Raw genomic sequence first — 27,426 nt, forward strand, 5'->3', positions numbered from 1 at the left:
TGCGTCCTGAACCGGGCTTCTTTCTCTAGGGAGGACTCCACAGCCCTCTCTCTAGACCCCCGCGTGGGTCATAGTCTACATGATGCAGCTTTTCACTACTGGGATGAACCAGAGGAAAGGTGGGAAAAAATGGCCAAATAGCAGCAATCTCATACAGTTCACCCAATGGGTGTCAATTTGAAAGAAACAGAAAATTATTTTCATTAATAGCTTAAGGGAGCTTAGAAGGGATTAGGAACCCAGACTCAGGAGTTAGGCCTGGGTTCAAACCCCAGTGCAGCCTACCTGGCTGTCCACCGTGGGTTCATCATTTCCCCTCAGTTATCCAATGGAGATAATAATACCTATCTCAAAAGTTTGGTGTGATTAAGATTTGCAACATAAAAGGGTGCTCTTAACAACCGATAGGCATTTACTACTGGCCTGTCTTGATGATATGTTGATAATGGAGCAGATCTTAGGCAGTATGTCTTCCTTTGTCTGTTTGGAAGGCGGGCTGAATGCTAACTGAGGGCACACTGTGTGCCCAGCACTACTCTAAGTAGTCGACATGTATTGATGTGCATAACTCTCATAACAACGCTCGAAGGTAGATGCTATTATTATAATTCCCATTTTACAGATAAGGAAAATGGAAGCACAGAGAGGTGAGGTAACTTGCCCAGAGTCACATAGCTGGACATGGGCAGATATGGTAATCAAATCAAGGCAGTCTGCCTCCAGAGTCCACACACATGACCTCCCTGGACCTTGCTTCTCTCTGCTATCTATAATCTACTAGGATAAGCACTGGATTTCGAAAGACTGTCTTATTAAAAATGGGCAAAAGGCCCAAAAACATACCTCACCAAAGAAGATATACAGAAGCCAAATAAGCATATAAAAAGATGTTGATGACGTTCCCTAACAGCATCATGTGTTGTTAGGGAATTACAAATTAAAACAACAATGAAGTACTACTACACATCTATTAGAATGGCTAAAACCCAAAACACTGACAACACCAAATGCTGATGAGGATGTGGGACAGCACGAACTCTCATTGCTGGCAAGAATACAGAAGTGGTGCAGCCACTTTGGAAGACAGTTGGCAGTTTCTTACAAAATTAAACGTATTCTTACCATACAATCCAGCAATTGTGTTCCTTGATATTTATTCAAATGAAGTGAAATCTATATACACACAAAAACCTGTACATGATAGTTTATAGCAACTTTATTCATAATTGCCAAAACTTGGAAACAATCAAGATGTCCTTCAGTAGGTGAATGGATAGACTGTGGTATATCCAGACAATGGAATATTATTCAGCATTAAAAATAAATGTGTTATCAAGGCATGAAAAAACATGGAGGAAGCTTAAATGCACATTACTAAGTGGAAGAAGACGGTCTGAAAAGGCTACAGGCTCTGTGTTTCCAACTATGTGACATTCTGGAAAACGCAAAACTATGAAGACATAAAAAGATCAGTGGTTGCCAGGGGTTGAGGGGAGAGAGAGAGGGATGAATAGGTGGCTCACAGAGGATTTTTAGGGCAGTGAAACTACTCTGTATGATACTGCAATGGTGGATACCTGTCGTTATACATTTGTCAAACCCATAGACTGTAGAACACCAAGAGTGAACCCAAATGTGAACTATGGACTTTGGCTGATAATGAGGTGTTAGTGTAGGTTCATCGGGTGTAGCAAATGTCCCACTCTGCTGTGGGATGTAGATAGTGGGGGAGATGTAAATGGGATATCTCTGTGCTTTCCACTTAGTTTCACTGTGAACTTAAAACGGTTCTAAAAAATAGTCTATTAAAAAAAAAAAAAGGCTGTATTTGCAGGGCAAAGAAGACTTTGGGCTAACCCTCCCTTTCAGTCCCTCTAGGATCTAACTCCAGCACTCAGAAAGAAAATAAATCTATAACTTAGAGTTCACCGTACAAACATAACACCTTGCCAAAGCTATTTGCACATTAATAAGGGAGAGTTCCATGTTAACACCTGATATTGAAACATGGAGAGACGAGGAAGCTTCTAGATACTAGAGTGGCCAGAATAGCTTCCTGGTAATCTAGGCCCAGGTTTTTGGACCAAGGCGCGTGGTGTGTTAGATCCTTAACATATTTGTGAGCAAATGGTGTGTAGGCTCATGTCAGGCAACCACATGTGAGTCAGAGCACTTCAAAACAAGTCCAAGCTGTGAGTGAAATCAAGAAATTAGACAAGTGCAGAGACGTGAACACTGTGCCACTCAGAAGCACTCTTTAGACACATCTGACAGGGAGGTAATCAACTCAGACGCTGCACGCTGAAATATCCATTCTGTCCTTGTTTTCTTTTTTATATTACAGTATTGAAACTCAGAACATGTAAATCTGATCATCAAATTGATTTTGAATAACAGTTTCAGGGCCTAAACGGAACTGGGCCAAGCTTAAAAGAACTGAGATTTGAACAAAAACTGAAAATGCCACTTGTTCTATAGGTTAGGTGGTTTCCAGGTAGTTCCTCTCATGCCTGCAAATGCTACTTCTGTTCCACCTGGACTACACAAGAGAAGAACTGGAGAGAGGTTTATAAGGTGAAGTTTTTCAGTTCTGTCTTTAAGAATCTGAGAGCATGTTACATAATAAGGCTGCTGAGTAAAAGCTCTTTCGTCATCTGTGTAGGAATCCTGGTATTCAATTACAATAGAAGATAACTCACTTTATTATCTTCTGGGTTTCTATTTTCTTTAAAGGGTACTTATTCCAGATCCTTCTCCCCGTGTGAGGTGGTCAAACATTGATGTAGAAATAAACTCACCATCTAGAATCCACCTTTGCTTTTTGCTTAGAGCAGATAAAAAGAGCACCCTAAAAACTCTAAGATATTTTTTCTGGTTTTACAAGTGCTTTAGATCTAAATTACTTGGGGATCATCTTTTGCTTCCATTATTATCCACATTTTACTAGGCAGTTTTCCATGCTGCGTGTTTAGTATTCCCTAAGAACCAGTTATATCCTGTTTCTATGAATAACTAGTTTTTGGAATGGACAAGAATGTGTATAACCATCAACAAAACGAAAAGACAACCTAACAATTGGGAGAAGATATTTGCAAACCATACTTCTGATAAGGGCTTAATCTCCAAAATATATAAAGAACTCATGCATCTTACCAACAAAAAAACTACCAACCCAATTAAAAAATGGGCAAAAGACCTGAACAGACATTTCTCCAAAGAAGATATACAGATGGCCAACAGACACATGAAAAGATGTTCAAAATCATTAACTATCAGGGAAATGCAAATCAAAACTACAATGAGATATCACCTGACGCCCGTCAGAATGGCTATAATTAACAAGACAGGAAACAACATGTGTTGGAGAGGATGTGGAGAGAAGGGAACTCTCATACACTGCTGGTGGGAGTGCAAACTGGTGCAGCCACTATGGAAAACAGTATGGAGATTCCTCAAAAAATCAACGATAGAACTACCATATGATCCAGCCATCCCACTGCTGGGTATTTACCCAAAGAACTTGAAAACACCAATTTGTAAAGGTACATGCACCCCTGTGTTCATTGCAGCGTTATTCACAATAGCCAAGACTTGGAAGCAACCTAAGTGCCCATCAAGGGACGAATGGATAAAGAAGCTGTGGTATATGTACACAATGGAATACTACTCAGCCATAAGAAATGATGAAATCCAGCCATTTGTGACATCGTGGATGGACATTGAGGGTATAATGCAAAGTGAAATAAGTCAGAGGGAGAAGGTCAAATACCGTATGATTTCCTTCATTAAGTAGTAGATAATAACAACAATAAACAAACACATAGGGACAGAGATTGGATTGGTGGTTACCAGAGGGGAAGGGAGGAGGGAGGAGGGTGAAAGGGATAATTTGGTACATGTGTGTGGTGATGGGTTGTAATTAGTATTTTGGTGGTGAACATGATGTAATCTATGCAGAAATAGAAGTACAATGATGTACACCTGAAATTTTTACAATGTTATAAACCAATGTTACTGCAATAAACAAAAAATTAAAAAAAAAAAAAAAGAATGTGTATAAATAACTCATTATCTTTTGACTTCTTCACAAATTACTTACTGTCTGAGATTTGTCTCTTTCTGGATACAAAGAGTCATTTGCTTCTCAAAGAGTTCATGGCAGGCAGGGCAAGAAGACTCTATTAGGAGACTCTTCTTACATGTTCTCTAACAGGAAAAGTAAAACAGTTTCAGTCTGGCATAAAGAGGCAAGTAGACATCATTAGGGTGACTTTCCTGAAAATTTTAGTACTATTTCTCTAGATATTACATTATTTTCCCTATGACTCTACTTAAGAGAGTCTCAAGGAAACAGTTATCATTGAACTACTTGATCATACTCAAAATGATAAATAAAATTGAAGAGGCCAGGTAATATTTTCCATCTGCATTTCTTTATTATGCTAGAGTAACTTGGACCTATGGAAGCTAATTTGAAAATACATTAAGATGAAACTATGAGATAATAGTTTTTAATCAACGTAGAAAATGAGTTGTCCCTTTCACTCTTCCAAATCACCCCACAAGCCATTCCCTCACATATGAGGTCAGGTGGTCAGCCGTTGGGGATGAGGTTTGATTAAAGAGAAGCTGAAGGTCCAGATTTCCAGGCTGTGGTTAGCGATGACAATGCCTAAACCTGTCTCTCTGAGTTCAGTCTGAGGAGTTAACTAAATGTCAGCCAAATGGTCTCAGTTGGAAGTTGGAATGAACCCTTTGAAGTTGACCCATCAAGATAGTCTTCTCAACTGTCGCCTTTCCTAGAAGCTCATCGTGTGATGCCTCTTCGCCAGGGCTCACATACAGATGTTCTGTGGACCCTCCTGCTCTGAGGCACGGGGCAGAGCTCCGGCTGGAGGCAGGCCTGGACTGCGGGGCTCGTGGCTCCAGCGGTGAGAGCAGAGCTGGAGAGGCTGGGCAGCTGCCAGGCTGTCAGGGACAGGAGGGCCTCCCTGTTCTGCCCAGTGCAGAGGGAGAGTTCTCAACCCCCATTCTCCTGATTCCGAGGTACGGCTGTTCTGGATGCACTGTGCCTACTCACTCTCGTTCTCCTCTGAACGTTTTACCTTTCTGAGCACGTCTTCCTCACATTGCACTGTTGTGTGTTATTTTTGAATTAGGCTGTTGGCACTAAGTCAGCAAACACTGTTTTTTGTTTGATGGTGATGCTGTGGACGCCCCTTTCTGCTCAGTCATCTTATATCTCCAGAGATGGTAATTAGAGAGCATGTGTTGGGCACTTGGCAGATGCTTAGTAAACACAGATTGATTGATTGATTGATCCACTGACTAATTGGTTGATTGAGTGTTGGTCCCTGCTCTTTGCTTAGGTCACTGCAATGCATCCCTCTAGGAGGGGGTGGTGTGCAACGTGCATTTGAGGAATGAGCTCTGCTGCAGCTGGCTTAGTCTAGAAAACCTTTTTAACCAAGAGATCCAGCTCTGAGAGACTCACATTTGCACGATTAAATCCAGAGAGGCCTCCGAATGCTCAAAGTCTCGGGATTAAAAAGTCGTGGGGGGAAAGAGTGTATTTGTGGCAGGCCCAGGCTGCTCTGCAGTCTTCTGGGGCTCAGGGCCACGAGCAACCAAACAGAACCAAGTGGCAGAGGCCTGCTGGCCTCTGGCTGAATGAGCGCATATGGTCAATGTGTTTCCTTTGAGCTTCATAGTTTCCTACTACAAAGAAGCTAGCAAATGTTTACATTTGAACAGCACAGAGAAAATATAACTCAGTTGGTATTCTTGAAATTGCAATGTTTATCTTAGTCATTGGGTTTAACGTGAACATTGAGGATCTGAATTTCATTGTAAGTCAGAGATATTTTGAGCTGCCATTCTGCGCTTGGAGCTGACTCAGTCAAGGTATGGTTCTTGATTTTTGCATTTACTGTGCCTGGCAAAAATAATTACACAGAGAAATGTTCGTTATTATAAACTTTTCTTATCTAGTAAAAGACAATTTGATAAACTAATAGCTAAATTAAGCTTGCTCCTAATCAAGGTCGGTGGATTAATTTTAAAAGTTTTTGACAAATGACATTTTAGGAGTGTTCCACCAGGCTAATAAGTACTCTTAAAATAGAAATCATATGATAACCACACTCTAAGCCTGACAAGTAAAAATATGCAATGTGAAGTTCCACCCATTATCGACAAAACAAAAAATTATAACTTATATACATACATGTATATCTCCTTTTAGCTGCAATCCTATAATTTGTTGTATATGATCATAGAATAGGAAGAAATAAGGAAATGATTCAGGCTCTGATGAAATTTCAGCAATTAAAAAAAAGGTTAGAATTGTCTGTGGTATATTTAAATAGAGTTTAAAAGAAAATCCCCCTGCCCTGATATGTAATCAATGTAGATAGACACACTCTATTTTTCTCTGTTTTCAAGTGAATAAAATTTAGATGCACAGGACCTACCTCTTATAGCTGACCCCTTCTTTAGCTATAAAAATATGGTCTTTTTGCCAGGTTTTAAAATCCATGTCCCATATACCTGACAAACATGAATGCTCAATTGGCTGGTTTTCCGCATGTGATAATAAAATGATCTGCTCTCTGACCCCTCATTTTTATGATTGGCAGGAATGTGACTGTACTCTAACCAAAACGTCATCTGTTAGCAATTTGCAGTCTCTGAGTAACCCCGAGTTTTATAGGAGCTTCATCTGAAACTCTGAATCAGTTTTTAAAAAGTTAGCTAATGCACGCAGGGGTGGGGGCAGCCATCTCCCCACTGGGTCTGGGGAGGAGCCTGGTTAGAACTCTGAGCTCTGCCTCGCAGCATCTGTGTGGTGAGCTCAGGGTTTCTGGGCTTCCCCAGAGCGGGTGGTGGTAAGTGGTAGAACTCCCCATGTTGGGCCTGAGATTTGATGCTGAGAATTTGATCTCTTGCCTTGTCATCCTACTTTCCTTACTACTCTCTTACTGTCATAGAGGGCTATATTGCGACCTGACACAAGAGTGTTTCTAAAGTCATCAAACTGGAAAATACACACACGCACGGGCACACTGGAACTAAATGGAAAAGCCCAGCCCTTGGGCTGGCAGACATGGCTTGAAATCCATTCAGTTACTCACAGCTCTGTGACCTTAGGGAAGTTAGTTAACGTTCTCATTTCCTTATTTATAAAATGAACATAATAATGCCTACTTTGATGGAGATGACATGACATATATAATGTTCCTGGAACAGAAAAAAGTATTATTTTATAAGGCCAGGGTTCCCCTCTCACCCCTCATGGTGCTGCTATTTATCAGAAGAGCTATTTTAGGCCCTGGTGTTTGTACAAACCCATTCAGGGGATAGATTTGGAAATTAGGGCTGAGAGTTCTGGTTATTCTCTTTCCTGATGCTAAAAGAAAAACAAACACGCTTGTTTTAAGTTTTGCCAGTCAGGCAGTTTCCTCTCCACCTAAATCTCTGCCCGGGCTCACGGAGGAAAGAATTGCTCAGGGGCCAGCCCGGTGGCTTAGCGGTTAAGCGTGCATGCTCCGCTACTGGCGGCCCAGGTTCGGATCCCAGGCGCGCACCGTCGCACCTCTTGTCCAGCCATGCTGAGGCCGCGTCCCACATACAGCAGCTAGAAGGATGTGCAATATCACATACAACTATCTACTGGGGCTTTGAGGAAAAAAAGGGAGGAAAAAAAGGAGGAAGATTGGCGATAGATGTTAGCTCAGGGGCGGTCTCCCTCAGCAAAAAATAAAGAGAAGGATTGGCATGGATGTTAGCTCAGGGCTGATCTTCCTCACAAAAAAAAAAAAAAAAAAAAGAAGTACTCAGGCTGAGGCCAGGGCTCACCTCAGTGAGTTTGAGACAGTTGCTGGATTTCTCTGAGCTTCAGTTTGTTCATATATGAACTGAAGAGATTAACATCCAACTTGCAGGATCATTTCGACATGACAAATAATATAAGGAACATGAATGGTTGCTGCTATTTTTACCCTCATATGACTTCATGTTTCCAAGGACAGTCAGCAATGTCTCAGAGGATGCTACCCCAAAAAAGAAAGGACAAGCTAATTAATTATGTGAAACAGTGGTGACCTCAACATTGAGGCGAAATACCACTCAGCTGGGCACATCGTAGTTTTTCAGGAACAAGTATTTCCAAATCATTGCATGATCTACTTTTTTTTCGTGTACTCCCTGGAGGAACAGGAAATTTAAATTCTGGTCCACACTCTTCTTCCCCAGTCATCTGCATCCTCAAGAAATATAAACACTTTTTATTAGCAGATCATTATAGCAACAAAAAATATATTCCAAGGCCAAATACATATGGTTTTAGGATTATTTGTCTTTGCTGACTATAGTTTTACCTTTCTCTTTCCTATATGATAGGGAGTGAGCCCCCATCACCCACTCCCCAGGGGTAAACACTTCTGCCTGTCTAGCTCTTTTTTCTAGTATTTACCTTCATATTTCTCAACAGTGTACTTACTCCGCTATTTTTTAATTCATCAAGTTTAGACATTTTCTGTTGACTTCTGATTCTAATAGCTGAATATTTCACTATAATAGAGCACTCCTCCATCCCCTCCTCCAGTAGGTGTATCTTAAGAGAGAGTCATGGTAACAGCTCGTGCTGGCATTAGTAGGACCTTTTAAATGCTGTTCACTGCTGAGCCACATAGTGTGCTATAATTGTGTTTTCTTCCTTACACAACTTTTCCATTTTTCCTGGAATAATCACTTCTTTGCCTTTTTTAAATTCTTTTTTATACAGTTAACCTTAATTTCATCCACAAACTTCACCTAAGATGTTATAAACATTTCAGTATTGTTTTTGAAATCATCAAATAAACCAGTTAATCTATTAATTCCATTCATCCTGCCCTTCCCAGCCCAACCGCATAGGAAATTTCCCACCCAGAGCCCTCCGCTCTCCTATTCCAGTCTGTGCTGGCCCAGACAAAGCTGTCATCATAGAAATCACCCTTGCTGCTTACTGCTCTCTTATGCTGAATCCCATTTCATGGGTTGCATGTTATTTCTTTTTTATTTATTTGGAAGGAAATTGATTTGGAGGGAAAAATCCTTTATTCTTGAGAAAGGATGTATGGCAGGTAAATTTGAGTCCTTGCAAAACTCACGTTGGAGGCTTTTCTCAGATGCTATCCTGCTTCTTGCCTGCCCATTTGTGTTTAAGAGTGATGCGCTCAAAAAGTTCTTTGGAAGTTCTCTGTAGGGTGACGGAGCTTTTCAGCTCAGGACCTTCCCTGTTGGATGACTAGGTGGCTCTTTCATTGGAGATCCCCCCACATGTCAGCATGTTCAGTGTATTAGGAGAAGACTCCAGTATATTAGAAGAATCCGGTGTATCAGGAGAAGAATCGGTGTATTAGGAGAAGAATCTGTTGCTTGCCTTTCTAGAGGCCAGAGGGTGTACTGCTGGTATTCTGAAGCCAATTAGGAAAGACGGGATTCAATTTGAAGAATTTTATTTAATATTCCTGTGTTCAAACCCAAAGCTCACCCCGGCATTCTCTCTAATTATCTATTCCAAAGAATGGACTTCTGGTCTCTTGAGGTTTGGGTGGTGAGGATGGTGCATGGGCAGGAGACGGGGCAGGCATCTGACTTCTGGGGGTGGGAGAGTGAACTCCACTTCCCGCCTCCTTGTCCTCAGGTTCTGAGCCTTTCAGGGGTGCAGTGGAAAGACAATAAAGCTCTCTTTAGTATCCTCTCTGCAAATCAAACTATTAATCAAGTTTGCCTTCTTTCACTCTGCTAAATTAGCTACCACTCCTCCATTAGCTCTCAAAAATGTGCTCAAATCTGTCGTCCTCTAATGTCCCCTCTACCAAAATATATAAATCCTTGTGGTTCTATGTATTTTTTATTCTGAAGAGAAAAGAGATAAATATATGTGGCTGATTCATCCCATTTAACCAGAAGCCTTAGATCTGTTGATCTTGCTGAAGAAATTCCGCTAGCACTGGTGGCAGGAGGGAAAAGGCAGAGGATCCTCCACTTTGCGGTGGTGAGGTGTCTGCTCAGCACCCTGGTGAGCTGCAGAGCTCATCCTCCCAACCAAGGCAGGACAAAAGTTTGTTTCTGGAACTTCCTTTTCTCTCTTAGGCCTTATCCTATTCAATCGGCCATATTCACGGCTTTGGGCAAATATGATACAACAGAAAGGCAGAGAAAAGTCTTTAGCCTCACAGTTTCTTAATCTGGGGTGCATGGACTGCTTGCGGGGGGGGGTCTGTGGATAGAATTCAAAGAGTTCATGAAATTGGGTGGAGAAATATCACATCTTTATTTTCAATAGCCTCTAACTGAAAATTAATATTTTCTTCAATTATGAATGGTGCAACAAACCACAGTGGGAATGGCAATATCTATGACTTCATGGCCAATACAGATCACAGACGTTTTCATATCACATGACAGTGTTGTGGATATCTCTCATTATCATTTACGCTCACTGGAAATTGTACTCAGTAGACCTTTGCTAGATCTTATTATTTAATGGATTAAAAAAGAAGCATTATATAACAATTTAAATATTTTAATAAATATATTTCCATGTATTTGGCTTATTTTGTAATCTTTTTTTTTTATTGTAATATTATTTTATTCAATGATATTTATTTTATTATAATACTGTTATAATGCTATATAGCTAGCACTTGATATTCAAGAGACTTCATTGGTAGGTTTAAGAGTTTATTGCAACCAACTGTATTTTTTTTTTTTTTTAATTTTTTGTTTATTGCAGTAACATTGGTTTATAACATTGTAAAAATTTCAGGTGTACATCATTGTACTTCTATTTCTGCATAGATTACATCATGTTCACCACCAAAATACTAATTACAACCCATCACCACACACATGTACCCAATTATCCCTTTCACCCTCCTCCCTCCCCCCTTCCCCTCTGGTAACCACCAATCCAATCTCTGTCCCTATGTGTTTGTTTATTGTTGTTATTATCTACTACTTAATGAAGGAAATCATACGGTATTTGACCTTCTCCCTCTGACTTATTTCACTTTGCATTATACCCTCAATGTCCATCCACGATGTCACAAATGGCTGGATTTCATCATTTCTTATGGCTGAGTAGTATTCCATTGTGTATATATACCACAGCTTTTTTATCCATTCGTCCCTTGATGGGCACTTAGGTTGCTTCCAAGTCTTGGCTATCGTGAATGAGGCTGCAATGAACACAGGGGTGCATGTACCTTTGCAAATTGGTGTTTTCAAGTTCTTTGGATAAATACCCAACAGTGGAATAGCTGGATCATATGGTAGTTCTATCGTTGATTTTTTGAGGAATCTCCATACTGTTTTCCATAGTGGTTGCACCAGTTTGCACTCCCACCAGCAGTGTATGAGAGTTCCCTTCTCTCCACAACCTCTCCAACACATGTTGTTTCCTGTCTTGTTAATTATAGCCATTCTGACGGGCGTGAGGTGATATCTCATTGTAGTTTTGATTTGCATTTCCCTGATAGTTAGTGATTTTGAACATCTTTTCATGTGTCTGTTGGCCATCTGTATATCTTCTTTGGAGAAATGTCTGTTCAGGTCTTTTGCCCATTTTTTAATTGGGTTGGTAGTTTTTGTTGTTGAGATGCATGAGTTCTTTATATATTTTGGAGATTAAGCCCTTATCAGATGTATGGTTTGCAAATATCTTCTCCCAATTGTTAGGTTGTCTTTTCGTTTTGTTGATGGTTTCCTTTGCTGTGCAGAAGCTTTTTAGTTTGATGTAGTCCCATTTGTTTATTTGTCTATTGTTTCTCTTGCCCGGTCAGATGTGGTGTTTGAAAAGATGTTGCTAAGACTGATGTCGAAGAGCGTACTGCCTATGTTTTCTTCTAGAACTTTCAAAGTTTCAGGTCTTACATTCAAGTCTTTAATCCATTTGGAGTTAATTTTTGTGTATGGTGTAAGGTAAGAGTCTACTTTCATTTTTTTGCATATGTCTATCCAGTTTTCCCAACACCATTTGTTGAAGAGACTTTCTTTTCCCCATTGTATGTTCTTGGCTCCTTTGTCAAAGATTAGCTGTCCATAGATGTGTGGGTTTATTTCTGGGCTTTCGATTCTATTCCATTGATCTGTGTGTCTGTTTTTGTGCCAGTACCATGCTGTTTTGGTTACTATAGCTTTGTAGTATATTTTGAAATCAGGGAGTGTGATACCTCCAGCTTTGTTCTTTTTTCTCAGGATTCCTTTAGCTATTCGGGGTCTTTTGTTGTTCCATATAAATTTTAGGATTCTTTGTTCTATTTCTGTGAAAAATGTTGTTGGAACTTTGATAGGGATTGCATTGAATCTATAGATGGCTTTAGGAAGTATGGACATCTTAACTATGTTAATTCTTCCAATCCAAGAGCACGGAATATCTTTCCATTTCTTTGTGTCTTCTTCAATTTCTTTCAGAAATGTTTTATAGTTTTTGGTGTACAGATCTTTCACCTCTTTGGTTAAGTTTATTCCTAGGTATTTTATTCTTTTTGTTACAATTGTAAATGGGATTGTATTCTTAATTTCTCTTTCTGCTACTTCATTGTTAGTGTACAGAAATGCAACTGATTTTTGTATGTTGATTTTGTATCCTGCAACTTTACCATATTCGTTTATTCCTTCTAAAAGTTTTCTGGTGGATTCTTTAGGGTTTTCTATATATAAAATCATGTCATCTGCAAATAGTGACAGTTTCACTTCTTCCTTTCCAATTTGGATCCCTTTTATTTCTTTCTCTTGCCTGATTGCTCTGGCTAGGACTTCCAGTACTGTGTTAAATAGGAGTGGTGACAGTGGGCATCCTTATGCAATTTATTTTTGCACTTAAAAACATTGTTTGAGAAGAGGTCCATAGGCTTCACCAGACGCCCAAATTGTTTAAGGACCCTGCTTTGCAGTTTCAGATGCTTAGCATTTGAAGCGACTCAGAACATAGAAAGTGCATGATGATGCTAGAGGAATGGGGGCTCCAACCAGGAATTGTTTCGTTATAGAAATATAAAGAGTGTTACATTTTGTAAACATGGGAGTTGCAAACGCAATTCACATCCAATACAAGTGATTAATGACTTTGGTTCAAACTACACAGGCCTGAATCTGTCCAAAAAACAGGCGGGGAGGCCTACAAAGGTGTCTTCTTGATGAAGATTTGATTTGTTTTTTGTTTTGTTTTGTTTTGTTTTTTGCAGTGAACAAAACAAGTAAGAGCCCCAGATTGGCAGGCAGAAGACCTGGGTTCTGGTTCCAGGATAGGTGGCCTTGTGGAATCCTCCAACATCAATGGGAAGTTGGACTAGGTGACTTTCAAGGTCCCTTCTAGTTCTCTGGACCTGTGATATTTTAACAGTTTCCCTGTCTGGGTTTCAGAATCTTCCGAGAAATAGATAGATAATACTTAAATAAGCTACGAAAATACTGTGGACCTTGAAGTTCCTGGATTCTTACCAGGAAATGGGTTGGAGTTTTCTTCATTTTTTTCAGAGGGAATAATTCTTCATCTCCCCTGATATTGCCCCACAGGCTGTGTGCTATTTGGCCAATGAATAGCTATTGATTCATGGAGAAGCAAAATCTTCTGAGAAGATATTGATTTTATGTGTGTTAGTATGCTAGCTCCTGCAGGAGATGTAGCTCTGTGAGAGGAATAGAAGTTTAGCGAGGCGGGCGCCAGATTTCCGCATTACTGAACTGAAACATTTGCCTTCAATAGTCTGGACTGTTACCTATATAGGTACAGCAAGCATTTTTGCTTAGGAACTCACTCTTCCTTCCTCCCTCCCTCCCTCCCTCCCTCCCTTCCTTCGTTCCTTCTTTATGTATCAGTTTAGGATGTTTTGGGATACAAGTAACAGGGAACTTAACCATCTAAAATAGGGAATATATTACTCAACATAACAGGAGGTCTAGAGGAGGGCGGCTTTGGCGTTGGTTAATTCAGAGGCTCAACACTGTCATCAGGAGGTCCCCATTCTTTCCATCTTTCCACTTTTCCAGCCTCAGCGTGAACCCTGGCTACTTCACCTTGTGTTTATAAAACAGCGGCTGTGGGTCCAAGCCTCACATCCAGATATGGCAACACGGGTGGAAGAAAAATGATTGTTCCTTCACTAGTGACTGTTTTTTATAAACAAGAAAATGCTTTTTATAATTCCCTCCCCATCCCCCGAAGACTTCCCCTTATGTCACATGTGCCCAGAAATGGGCACAGGGACATCTCTAGATAAATCACTGCCAAGGGGAATGGAACCATTAGGATTGGCTTAAACCGATGAGGTTTACCCAGGACTCACAGGGGAGATGTGTGGACACTGTGACAAAATTAGGGCTCTCTTGGCAAAGAAGAAAGGGGGAGTGGTGGTGGCTAGCCAGGCAGCAGTGTGTGTTACACTGGGTGATGTTTCTCCAATTTGCTTTGGGAGCCTTTCTCCTCTTGTTAAGGTGGTATCAATGGACTTTAACTGCCCCATTTCCAGAGACAGTGTGAGCACCTCCCCCCTGTTATTTCACAAGTCTCACAAGGGACATGCTAAGGCCTCCAGCTCAATCCCGGGGATGTGAGATCTGCCTTGGAGGGCTCCCTCTGGCCCACCGGCCGTGCTGTGTTGTCTGTCTGACACCAGCTTCTTCCTCTTCAACATTACGCACCCTGACTGGGTTGAGGTCTGGAACTTTCTCTCCACTGCAGTGTCACAGGTCAGGCTCCCATGACCATGAGAGTGTGGAGCCCCAGCACTGGCTAAGGATGTTGAGACCCTTCATCAGCATGTCTCACGGGGCCAAGGTTTATCCTAAACCAAGTGGTCCACTATGTTTGTGAATTGGACTTAGGATGTGCCTGTGGAATGAAATCAATTTTAGTCATATTTGTTCTGATGACTTAAACTCAGGTGAACGCTTCTTTATGTTGGTGAGATGAAGACAAAAGGGCTGATGACACATATCAAAGTATAAAGCATAAATCAACTCTTCTGTTGTTTTAAAAAAGAATTTGCCTCCTACCACAGCCCTAGGTGTTCTGATCGGATTATAACAGCAGTTCATGCCTTGCCCAGGTTTTGAAAATTGATCCTGCATGATGCTCTCCTGTTTTTCTAATCTGCATGTCTTCCTTCTTCTACCCAAAGTGGCAGAGCTGCTATAATCTGCCGGCCTCACCCACGGGCAGGTGTGAGCTTGCCCTCTGCATGCTGGCTTTCCTTCCGTGTCCTTGCTGAAGTGAACGAGAGAGGACCTTCTCTGTGATCCTGGTGTAGCCGAGATCCAAGAAGAGGTTCCAGTCAGTTCTTTATAACACGAGGCTGAAAAATCTCCCAGTTCTTTGCTGTCTACCTTGTTTCTGTCTATAAACCTGAATTTTTTTTCACTGAAAATTCCCCATGAAACCATATCCTTCTCCCCTTCCTCTTCCTGCTCTTAACACAAGTAGCTCTTTGCCTGTGTGCTGCATGATTAGAGCCCACAGCCTGGTGAGAGAGAAGATGAACAGAATAACTCAAAACAAACCAACCAGCAAATCCAAACATCCTTTGGTGGTGAGTATTCGAACACTCACACCTGCCACACCCAAGCCTGGCAGAGGGCTGAGGCTCTAGGTGACGGCACTTCCCTGAAGCTGGATCCGACCCAGTTGGGAGCAAGTCCAGCCTGAAACAGGAGAACTGTTGAGGAGGCCTTTTCCAAAGGGGAGTGACGACGGGGTGTGACTGCTGGGTTCCGTTTCGAGCCCCTGGGATACACTCCATTCAGGTACAGGGCAGGGAGCGGGCTGTGGGGTAACTAGTAATTCTTGGCACCGAGACCTAGGCTCAAAAGCATGTACTAATCAATCAGGTACAGCTGAAAACAGGCAAAATCCCTGAAGTCCTGGGTAGGCAGGAGTGTACTGAGAACCTGGCAGTCATGATTTAGACGAGGTGCTACTGAGAATATGCTGATTTTACAACCACCCCCCACCAACCTGTGGTAGAAATACCAGAGACTACACTGATCCCTGGACCCAGTGCTAACAGGCTACGCCGTCTGCAAAAGCTGTAGAAAATCACTCATGCTGTCCAGAATGAGGACACCAGATGCTTGCCAGCCCCCCAAATGTCCTTCTTCTTAACAGGTCACAGTGCCTCAGATGCGTGAATCATTTATTTGAAATTAAAGTCAAGGAAATCCATGATTAAAACACAAATATGTTACCCCAAAGGACATTACAGGACACCGTAATTACCCATTACAGAAATTTAGTTTGTCTGAGTAGGCAGAGGAGGAGCCTGGTGAATGAGGGTCAGGAATCACCCAGTTTTGACAGAAGGTGCTGGAACTGTCCGGAACTATCTGATACCATCTGAAGAGAAGAGGCAGTGGGAGCAGTGAAGGAAAGGGCCTTGTGCTGCCTGGCAGGGAAAGAGTCTATGAGGAGAATGTGCTTCCTGAGAGTTTCATTAAGGGCCCAGTGTTGGGTCAGGCACTGGGAGAGGAACGTGGCCCTCAGGTGTGTCTAAACCCAATGCCCAGGGTCCACCTAAGGAAATGCTCCAGAATTGGAGTCTTGTGTCAGGTTGCATTTTCTAAACAGTGACCACAAAATCACCCTCAAATATTTTATATATTTAATTTTTTTGAAAAATTCTTATAATTTTTGCATTAAGAAATGAGCTCGATTTGTAATTTTCTTTGTTAGAGCATGTAATCTCAGGTTTCAAAATCAATGTTATATTTCATAAAATAATTCCAGAGTTTTCCTTCTCTTCTAAGCTTTGGAATAATTTAAGCAGAATTAAATACTACTTGCTTCTTAAAGATTTGGTAGAACATCCCTGTGAAACTAGTTGGGTATTTTTGAGGGAACTCTTAGACAACTTTCTCTCTTTCTTGTATGAAAATCAGTCTATTTTGATTTTCTTTCTCTTCTGGGGGTCAATTTTGCCAAATTATATTCTTCAAGAAAATTACATGTTTCATCTAAGTTTTCAAATATACTTTCACGGAGTTAAGTAAAGTAGTTCCTTATGATTATTTTAATTTAATACATTTTTGTGGTTGTTTTCTTACTGTTTCTTGTTTTGTATATTTGCATTTCTGCTTTTCTTCTTTATTAGGTTAGCCAGTATTATTTCAATTTTTTTGTTTTTCTCCCTAAAGATTGAGCTTATTTACTTAACTCTCTTTTTTTCTGTTTTCTGTTTTCTAACTCAATAAGTTATAAAGTTCTGCTTTCCCTTTTATTAATTCTTTCTTTCTATGTTCTTTCAGTTTATTGTGTTGTTCTTTTTCTAAGCTAGATACTTGATTCATTTGTTTTCCTTTTTTCTTTCTTATTTATTTAAACCTATGAATTTTCCTCTGAGTACTGCTTTAGCAGTATCTAATTGATTCTAATACATAGGAATTTTTATTATTTTTATTGTTGTTATTTTATAGGACTTCTACAATTTAGGTTTATATTATTTTTTATCCAAGAGTCGAGGGCTTTTTAAAAAATTAAAATTTGTTTAAGATAAATTTTTTAAATTTTCAGGTGGAAGGGAATTTTTTTTTTTTTTTTTTTGGTGAGAAAGATTAGCCCTGAGCTATCATCTGTTGCCAATCCTCCTTTTCGCTGAGGAAGATTGGCCCTGGACTAACATCTGTGCCCATCCTTCCTCTACTTTATGTGGGACACCGCCAGAGCATGGCTCAATAAGTGGTGCGTAGGTCCGCGCCTGGGATCCGAACCTGCGAACCCCGGGCCACCGAAGCAGAGCGCGCAAACTTAACCATTATGCCACTAGGCCAGCACCTGGAAGGGAATTTTTGTTGTCTGATTTTTAAAATTAATTTGTAGCTTTATTGCATAGTGATCAGAGAATGTTGCCTATGCTATTTCTACTTTTTGGAATTGAGGTTTTCTTTGTGGCCTAATAATGTGGTCAATTTTCCTGAATATTCCATTCTTGAATATTCTTGAAAATAAGAATACTCTCTATGAGAAGAGAGTTTGCTGCATATACTAATTAGAACTATTATATTTAACATATGTTATATGAGAAGAGAATTTGCTACATATGCTAATCAGAACTATCATATTTAACATATGTTATATGAGACTTATACATTATTGATTTATTTTATCCACTTGATTTGTTATAAACCATAGAGAAAGGAATGAAACTAGTGTGTTTCTGTTTATTTCTCCTTTTATCTCCTATAATTTCAAGTTTATGGGCACTATTGCTTTGTTATTTTGTGTGTAGCTATTTATTACTGTTATATCTTCACTGTGAATCACACCCCTCAGCATTATAAGGTGCTTTCATTGGTCTTGCTTAATCACTTTTTTGGCCTGAATTCAACTTACTCAAAAAACCATGACCCTTGCTTTCTTTTGGTGTATTTTTCCCTAATCTATATCTTCTCACCCTTTTATTTTCAATATTCTAATTGTTTTAGTTGTGTCCCATGTGTACAGAATTAGGTTTTGCTTTATAATTTAATCTGAAAATAGTTTTCTCTTACTTAGAGCACTAACCCCATTTGTATTGTTGATGTGACTAAAGTATGTTTAGTCTTAGTTCTGTTATGTTGTTTTATGTTATGATTTACTTCTAGAGTTTCTTTTTAAGTCAACATAATTCTGTTGTTTGTCTATTTGCCTTTGCTTTGTTTCTTACATGTAATCTTTCACATATTTAAGAAATGAGTATATCTTCTAGTAGATACCATTATAATGATAACTTTATGTAATTCCTTTAACCCTCTATTTATTTAGAGAGTATCTATTATTTCCCTACTAAAAGCAGTGGTAAAATTAGTATGTTTTCTCTTCCTCCCCATTCTACTACCACCTGATTTTGGACAATAATGTAATATTTATTACCAGTAATCTGTGTTCTTTTCATAGGTTTATAGTTTTATTACTTGAGTTGCCAGCTCTTATGTCAGTCAGTGTCTAGGAAAACAGAAACCTTGCTAAAAACTTTAAAAGAAAGTGACTTTAACTCAAGGAAATGGTTGGTAGAAATGCTAAGAAGCCCAACAGGACTCTGAAGAAACCCAGAGATTAGCAACAGCAAAGAGCTGCTACTTCCCCTAGGTGGATGGGAGGAGCTGTGTTACTGTGTTTGGGGACCAGAGTCACTTGGAGGTAACTGCCACCTAAGGGGAGGTTGTCTGGTGGGAGGTCGAGCCCCAGAGGAGATGGAGCTGCTGCTGGAGATGTTCCCCAATGCTTCTCTCCTCCCACCTTCCAGCCTTCCACCGTGCCTTCTCCTGGCTGACCCAGCCAAAAGCCGGCATGCACAGGAGCCTGAGAAACACAACTCACTGGGATCAACTCTCTTGTGATATTGACCTGCGTAGCCAAAGGGCGTGGACTGAATCTGAGAGCAAGCAGGCCAAGGGCCAGTGCAGCTTTAAGTGGTGTCCTCTGACTTACCGCTTACTATGGACGAAGTGACGTAGTCAGAGTGCTTATTCTACATACCACCTATTTCTCCACTTCCCTCTCAATTTGTGTTGGTGGTGTCATTTCTACATCATCAAGCTTATAACATTTGCAGTCTGCTCTATCACCTCACCACCCACAATTGTCTTAGTCTTAGTTCCACAGTTGCATATATTCAGTTCTCATGGACAGCCCGTCTGCCCTAGCTTCCCTGGTCATCTCTCACTTGGCTAACATTGCACCCTTCATTAAGGATGGCTCAAGGGAACTATATACCCTGGTGTTTTTCACATTCAAAACTGTGTCTCTAGCCTCACACTTTGAGGACGGGTTAGACTGTGTATAATGTTATTGTCCCTTTCTTTCCTTAAATGTTTTGTTGGTGATATTCTACTGTCTAATAGCTTGAAATATTGCTGTGGAAAAATCCACGGCCAGCCTGATTTGTGTTTCCCCCTTAGAAGTGTCTTGGGTTTTTTTTTTGCCAGGCTACCCATAGGAATCTTTCACTTCATTAAAAGTTCAATAACTTTTCTCTAGGATTCATCTAGCATGACTGTTCTGGATCAGTTCTCTGTGGCCCATTGTATGCCATTTCAATATAGAGATTCAAATCCTTTTTTATTCCAGGAAGGGTTTCTTTTGAGTTTTTCTCTAAATATTTATTCCTTCCTATTGTTTTTATTTTCTTTCTCAGGAATTACACCCTTGTGTCAGAATTCATAAAGAGTGGTGAAAGCAAGTTGCATGTCCAGAGTTTGGCTAAAGTTATATGTTCCTTATGGGCACAAGTAGACACTGCTAAAGGTACCTTGCTGAGAGCCATATCTTAAGGACCTTTTCCAAGAGTGGACCTGCCTGGGGTGGTGACTCCCACAAACAAGTCAATGTGGGGGTTACCACTAAATTTGAGAACTCAAAAGGGGAGGTCACAAGTGGTCAATAAAGGTTGCATTGCCAGCTCTAATCTGCACCAATACCAAGTTACGAGTGCAAGAGTCAAGAAAAGCTTTTGCCTTCTCAACTGACCCCAGTCTTGGAAGAGCCATGGCAGCATAGTGAATGGGAGAAGAAAACACAAAGTAGAGAAATAGGAAAGAAACATTTGCCCTCATCTTCAGGGCAGATTTCATAGATCAAATCAGGCCCAGGCTGTGGAGTAACAAAGAAAGCTTTTAATGGGATGGTATTAAATTTTTTTCTTTATGGATTTTTAAAGTGCTATTTACATACAAAAATACTCATGTTAAGTATACAGTTTTATGAATTTTGGTACTTATATACAATTTTGTAATTGTAACCATGATCAAAATATAGAATAATTCACTCCTCCTCAAAAAATTTCTTCTTCCTTTTCATGATGATCTCCTCTTCCCACCTGGCCCCAAGCAACCACTGATGTGCTGCTGTCACTATAGCTTTGCCTTTTCCATAAGTTCATGTAAATTGATCAGCCCCCACGCATCCATAAACATTTGTATTTGACTTCTTTTACTAAACAACATGTTTTCGAGATTCATCAAAGTTGTTGCATGTATTAAGGTTTCATTCCTTTTTATTACTGAGTAGTATTCTGTAATATAAAGATACACTATTTGTTTATCCATTCACCATTTGATGGACATTTGGTTTATTTCAGTTTGGGGCCATTACACATAACGCTACTCCAAATACTCATGTTCCCATCTTTGTACAGACATATATTTTCACCTCTCTGGGGTAAATACCTAGGAGTAGAATTGCTGGGTCTTACAAAAGTGTGTGCTTAGCTTTAAAAGATATTGCCTTACTGTTTTCCAAAGTGGTTCTACCATTTTGCATTTCTACCAGCAAAGTATGAGAGTTCCAGTTGCTCCACATCCTCACCAACACTTGGCATTGTAAGACTTGGTAACTTTAGTCACTGTAGTGGGTGTGTAGTTGTATTAGTTTCCTAGGGCTGCTATAACAAAGTACCACAATCTGAGTGGCTTTAAACAATAGAAATTTGTTCCCTTACACTTCTGGAGGCTAGAAATATGAAATCAACATGTTGGCAGGACCATGCTCTCTCTGAAACCTCTAGGAAAGGATCTTCCCTTGTCTCTTCCAGATTCTGGTAACCCCAGGACTTCTTTGGCTTGTGGTAGCGTAACTCCAATCTCTGCCTCCGTCTTCACACGGCCAACTTCCCTCTGTGTCTGTGTCTCTATGTCTCTTCTCCTCTTCCTATAAAGACACCAGTCATACTGGATTAAGGGTCCATCCTGCTCCAGTACAACCTTGCCTTAACTAATTACATCTGCAACAACTCTATTTCCAAATAAGGCCACATTCTGAGGTACTGGGGGTTAGGACTGCAATATGTTTTTGGGGGGAACACAGTTCAACCCATAACAGTTGTGATATTCCGTTGAGTTTTTAACTTTCATCTCTGTGATAACGGGTGATGTTCAGCATCTTTTCACGTGCTTATTCACTATTTGTATATCTTCTTTGATCATTTTTTAAAATTGAGTTGAAGAGTACTGTATACATATTATATACAAGCTCTTTGTTGGGTATACATTTTGCAAAAAAAACAATCCCAGTCTGTAGCCTTGTATTTTTATTTTCTTAACTGTGAAAAGCAAGATTTTAACCTTGAAGTCCTTTTTATCATTTTTTTCTTGTGTAGTTTGTACATTTTGTGTCCTGTTTAAGAAATCTGTGCCTACCTCAATGTTACAAAGATTTTCTTCCAGATATTTAATTGCTTATTTAGGATTTTTGTCAAGACTGAGTTAGGATTTAGTTTTAGTCTGAATTTCTCAACCTTGGCACTACTGACATTTTGGGCTGGATAATTCTTTGTTATGGAAACTGTCCTGTGCACTGTAGGATGTTTAGCTGCATCCCTGGCCCCTACGCACTAGACGCCAAGAGCAGCTCACCAGTTGTGACCATCAAAAACGCCTTCAGGCATTAAAACTATCTTTTGGGTGGGGGGGAATTGCCTCTCAGTTTGAAAACTCAGCTTGACTTAGGTCTGCAGTCCATTTCAAGTAAATTTTTGTGTACTGCATGAGATAAGCGTGGAGGACCCCCCCCCCCCAACTCCATGTAGATAGACAATTGTTTCAGAACCTTTTGTTGAAAATATTATCTGTTCCACATTGAATTACCTTGGCATCTCTGTCAAAGATCAAGTTGACCTGATCTGGTATGTAAGCAGTTTGGAAGTTGTCATTCCTGGGTGTCAACAAGAAAAAGGCCTGACAAACTGAAAATCAACAGCTCTTCTTAAATCCATCAGAAAACTGAAGTCACAAAGCGAACTGCTGCCCCCCAAATTGGAGACACAGACAGACAGAGGGATACAGAGAATCACATGCCACTGGAGCAGAAGCCCGGCAGCAGATGTCCAGTGTCCAGGTAGGAAAATTTAAAATGTAATTGAATTGCTGGAGCCCCAGTGAGGACAAGTTTGAGAGCTTCAAAACTCCAAGGCCCAGTCTTGGAGGGGACACTCTTACATGAATTTTATCTCCAGGAGCCCTACCAGGTTCTCACAGTGAAGATCAGAGATAAATCCCCTGGGACTTCCAGCAGAGGCAGAGTGTGTGTGTGTGTGGGGGGGTCCCATTTTGAGATATGCCCCAGAGCATTCTGTTCTTAACAAAGCTTTTCCTCAACGAAAACGATTTTGCCAGAGCCCAGCCAACCTGGGGGAAGGAACATACCCAACGCTAGCATCCCACATGGAGACCTGAGACCCCTCACAAAAATTAAATCAAAATGGTTCATAGACCTAAATGTAAAATGCCAAACTATAAAACTCCTACAAGATAACATAGGAGAAAACCTAGATTATCTTGGGTTTGGTCATGACTTTTTAGATACAACACCAAAAGAACAATATATAAAGAAAAACTGATAAGTTGGACCTCATTAAAATTAAAAATTTCTGCTTTGAGAAAGACTATTAAGAGAATAAAAAGTCAAGCCATACTCTGGGAGAAAATATTTGCAAAACACATATCTGATAAAGGAGCAATATCCAAAACACACAAACTCTTAAAATTCAACTATAAGAAAATACACATCCCAACTTAATAAGGGGCAAAAGATCTGAATAGACTCCTCACCAAAAAAGATATACAGATAGCAAATACGTGCATGAAAAGGTGCTCAACATCATAGGTCATTAGGGTATTGCAAACTAAAACAACAATGAGATGTTGTTCTACACGCCTACTAGAACGGCCAAAATCCAAAACACTGACAACACCAAATGCTGACAAGGATGTGGAACAACAGGAAGTCTCTTCATTGCTGACAAGAATGCAAAATGGTTCAGCCTCTTTGGAAGACAGTTTGGCAATTTCTTAAAGAACTAAGCATATACTTACCATATGATCCAGCAATAGTGTTCCTTGGGATTTACCCAAAGGAGTGAAAAACTTATGTCACACAAAAACCTGAACGTGGATGTTTATAGCTTCTTTATCCATAATTCTCAAAACTTGGAAGCAACCAAGATGTGAATGGATAATTAAACTGTGGTACATCCAGACAGTGGAATAGTATTCAGTGCTAAATAGAAATGAGCTATCAAGCCATGAAAAGCCAGGAAACCTTAAGGCCTATTATTAAGTGAAAGAAACAAATCTAAAAAGGCTACATACTGTGTGATTCCAGCTAAATGACATTCTGGAAAAGGCAAGACTAAGGAGACAGTAAAAAGATTGGTGATTGCCTGGGGGAAAGGAGGGAGGACTGAATAGGTGGAGCACAGGGAATTTTTAGGGCAATAAAACTATTCTGTATTATTATAAAATGTATATGTATCATACATTTGTCAAAACCCATAAAATGTAGAACATAAAAAGTGAACCCTAATATAACTATGGACTTTAGTTAATAATAATGTATCAGGGCCGGCCCCGTGGCTTAGCGGTTAAGTGCGCGCGCCCCACTGCTGGCAGCCCGAGGTTCGGATCCCGGGTGGGCACCGACGCACCGCTTCTCTGGCCACGATGAGGCCGCGTCCCACATACAGCAACTAGAAGGCTGTGTATCTATCTAGAAGATAGATACAACTATCTACTGGGGCTTTGGGGGAAAAAAAATAAAATAAAAATAAAAAAAAAAATAATAATGTATCAATACTAGTTCATCAATTGTAACAAATGTGTCGACTAATACAAGATGTAAATAACAGAGGAAACTGTGGTGGGGGGAGAGGGAGTTTGCAGGAACGCTGTGCTATACAATCAATTTTCTGTAAACCTAAAACTGCTCTAAAAAATGAAGTTTATCAATTATAAAAAACAAAAAATGATAAATTGACTATATATGTATGAGTTCATTTATCTGCATATCTGTCCTAACTGCAATACCACACAAGATATCACAAGATAGTGGTCTTGATTATTTAGCTCTATGGTAAGTCTTCAAATCAGATAGTGTTAGGTCAGAAACTGTGAATCTGAGATCTTACCCTACATTCAAAGTTTTATATTGATAGATAGATATGGTGATATATAGATAGATAAATAGATAACAGCAGAAGCACCAAGACTCTGAGTCAGAAATCACACCTTTGTTTACTCACAGCAGTAACAGGGGCCATTGTAACATTGTGGTGTCAGTCCCCCCATAGATGATGTGATGAGAGCCAGGTGTATCCTGCACACACAGTGGGACTGGACCACAGGAAAGGCCCCCCAAAATTATGAATTTCTGCACTTATATAGAAACGGGAATAGCCACCCCTCTTCTCCCCCTTAGAGGGAGAGAGAGCTTATCTTTTCCTTTTGGGAGGTGGGAAGGGAAGGTCCCTCTCAAGAATGTCAGCATCCAGTTTCAAAGGGGATAAGAAGCTTCATTACCCTTTGAGTAGGAGCAGATGGCTCTATCATGAGGGAGACAAATGGATCAGGTTTAACACCCACAGCATGTGAAGAGCAAATGTTTCTGTGGGATAAGAGCAGACATTCTCTATCTTTATAGCATGTCAATTTCTGTTGCTCAGGAGGCTGAGACAGTACAGGAACACAGAGAAATTGAGGAAGTATTGCCTTTAAACAGTGTAAATTCTCTAACTTTGTTCTTCTTTTTCAAAATTGCTTTGGCTGTTCTTATCCCGCATTTCCATATAAATTTTAAAATAATCTTATCAATTTCTTCAAAAAAGTATATTAAGATTCTAAATTTAATGGCATTTACTCTATAGATCAATTTAGGGAGAACTGATATTTCAACAATATTGAGTTTTCCAGTTTATGAATGTGGCATGTCTCTCCATTTACGTAGGTCTTCAGTAATTCCCCCTATTGTTTTGCAGTTTTCAATGTACGTCTTTCACATATTTCTTTAATTTTATTCTTAAGTAGTTTTTGATGTTATTTTATAGTTTCATTGATGTTATTTTATAGTTATAAATAGTAATATGATTGACTTTTGAAAATTGACTTTGTATCTTGCAACCTTGATAAATTCACTTATTAATCAAGTTGAAATTTTTTATATATTTTTTAGAGTTTTGTCTTTTTAATCTCTATGCCTTTCATTTCTTTTTTGTGCCATATTGCACTGTCTAGGATTTCTATACAATGGAGAAGTGGTGAAAATGAACATCCTTGCCTTGTTCCTGATCTTAGGTAGAAAGCATTAAGCTTTTCACTGTTGACTACAATATTAGCTGTAGGTTTGCCACAGATGCCCTTAATCAGGTTGAGGCAAATTTCTTTCTATTCCTAGTTTGCTAAGAGTTTTGATGTGTTGTTGTTGTTGTTATTATTATTATTATTATTATTTTGGTGAGGAAGGTTAGCTCTGAGCTAACATCCGTTGCCAATCCTCTTTTTGCTGAGGAAGGTTGGCCCTGGAGTAATGTCCATGCCTGTTTTCCTGTACTTTATATGTGGGATGCCTGCCACAGCATGGCTTGATAAGCAGTGTGTAGGTCCACACCTGGAATCTGAACCTGTGAACCCTGGGCTGCCAAAGTAGAGTGTGCGAACTTAACCACTACGCCACCAGGCCGGCCCCCTGATTTATTATTTTTTAAATCATTAGTTGGTGTTCAATTTAGTCAAATGCTTTTTCTGCATCTATTGAAATGATTATATGGTTTTATCCTCTGTTCTATTAAAATGATGGGTTATATTGATTAGTTTTTGGACATTAACCAAACTTGTAATCCCAGGATAAACTCCTCTTGGGCATAATGCATTATCCTTTTTATATATTGGTGGATTCAATTTGTGAATATTTTGTTAAGAAGATTTGTGTCTGTACTCATGAAGGATGTTAGTCTGTATTTTCTTTTCTTGTGATGTTTTTGTCTGATTTTGGAATCATAACTTTTGCATGTACTCCAGTACTTACCAGTATTTAACATTTCCAATGCTCTTCATTCTGTTTTGAGGATCAGAGTTTCATTTCATTTCTCTTCAGTCTAAAAAACTTCTTTTAGCATTACTTATTGTGTATGTCTGATGGTGATGGATTCTCTTGGTTTTATTTTATCTGAAAAGCCTTCATTCTTAAAGGATATTTTCACTGAGTATAGAATTGTGGGTTGACAATTTTGTCTTTCAGCACTTTAAAGATGTTCTTCCATTTTCTCCTGGCCTCCATGGTTTCTGTTGAGAAGTCAGTTGTGAATGGGCTAGTTGCCCTAAACATAATCTGTTGTTTTTCTCTTGCTGCTTTCAAAACACTCTTTATTTTTGGTTTCAACAGTTTGACTTGGATGTGACTCATGGGCATCTTTGTGTTTATTCTGTTTGGTGTTTTTTTTATCATCTTGTATTTGCAAAGTTCCATGTTTAATCAAATTTAGGAAAATTTTGGCCTTTATTTCTTCAAATATTTTTTTCTGCCTATTCTCTCTCTTCTTCTTCTGGTATTCCAATTACACAAATATTGGACTATTTGATATCATTTAATTGGTCCTTGAGTTTCTGTTCAAATTTTTAAAAAACTTGTTTTCTCTGTGT

At 39.6% G+C, this 27,426-nt stretch overlaps 1 long non-coding RNA gene across 1 annotated transcript in view; it reads left to right on the forward strand.

Moving 5' to 3' along the window:
- The first annotated feature begins 4,846 nt into the window (after positions 1–4,846).
- LOC147912939 (uncharacterized) overlaps positions 4,847–27,426 on the forward strand; it is a 62,202-nt gene continuing 39,622 nt past the window's right edge. Inside the window, exons 1-2 of the long non-coding RNA XR_015549311.1 lie at positions 4,847–5,046; positions 22,734–22,852. This is a non-coding gene — a long non-coding RNA (uncharacterized LOC147912939). The remainder of the gene's footprint in view (positions 5,047–22,733; positions 22,853–27,426) is intronic.

This window comes from Ceratotherium simum, chromosome 32 (genome assembly GCF_057802395.1).
Source record: "Ceratotherium simum simum isolate JZ-2026a chromosome 32, ASM5780239v1, whole genome shotgun sequence".
Taxonomy (NCBI): Eukaryota; Metazoa; Chordata; class Mammalia; order Perissodactyla; family Rhinocerotidae; genus Ceratotherium; species Ceratotherium simum.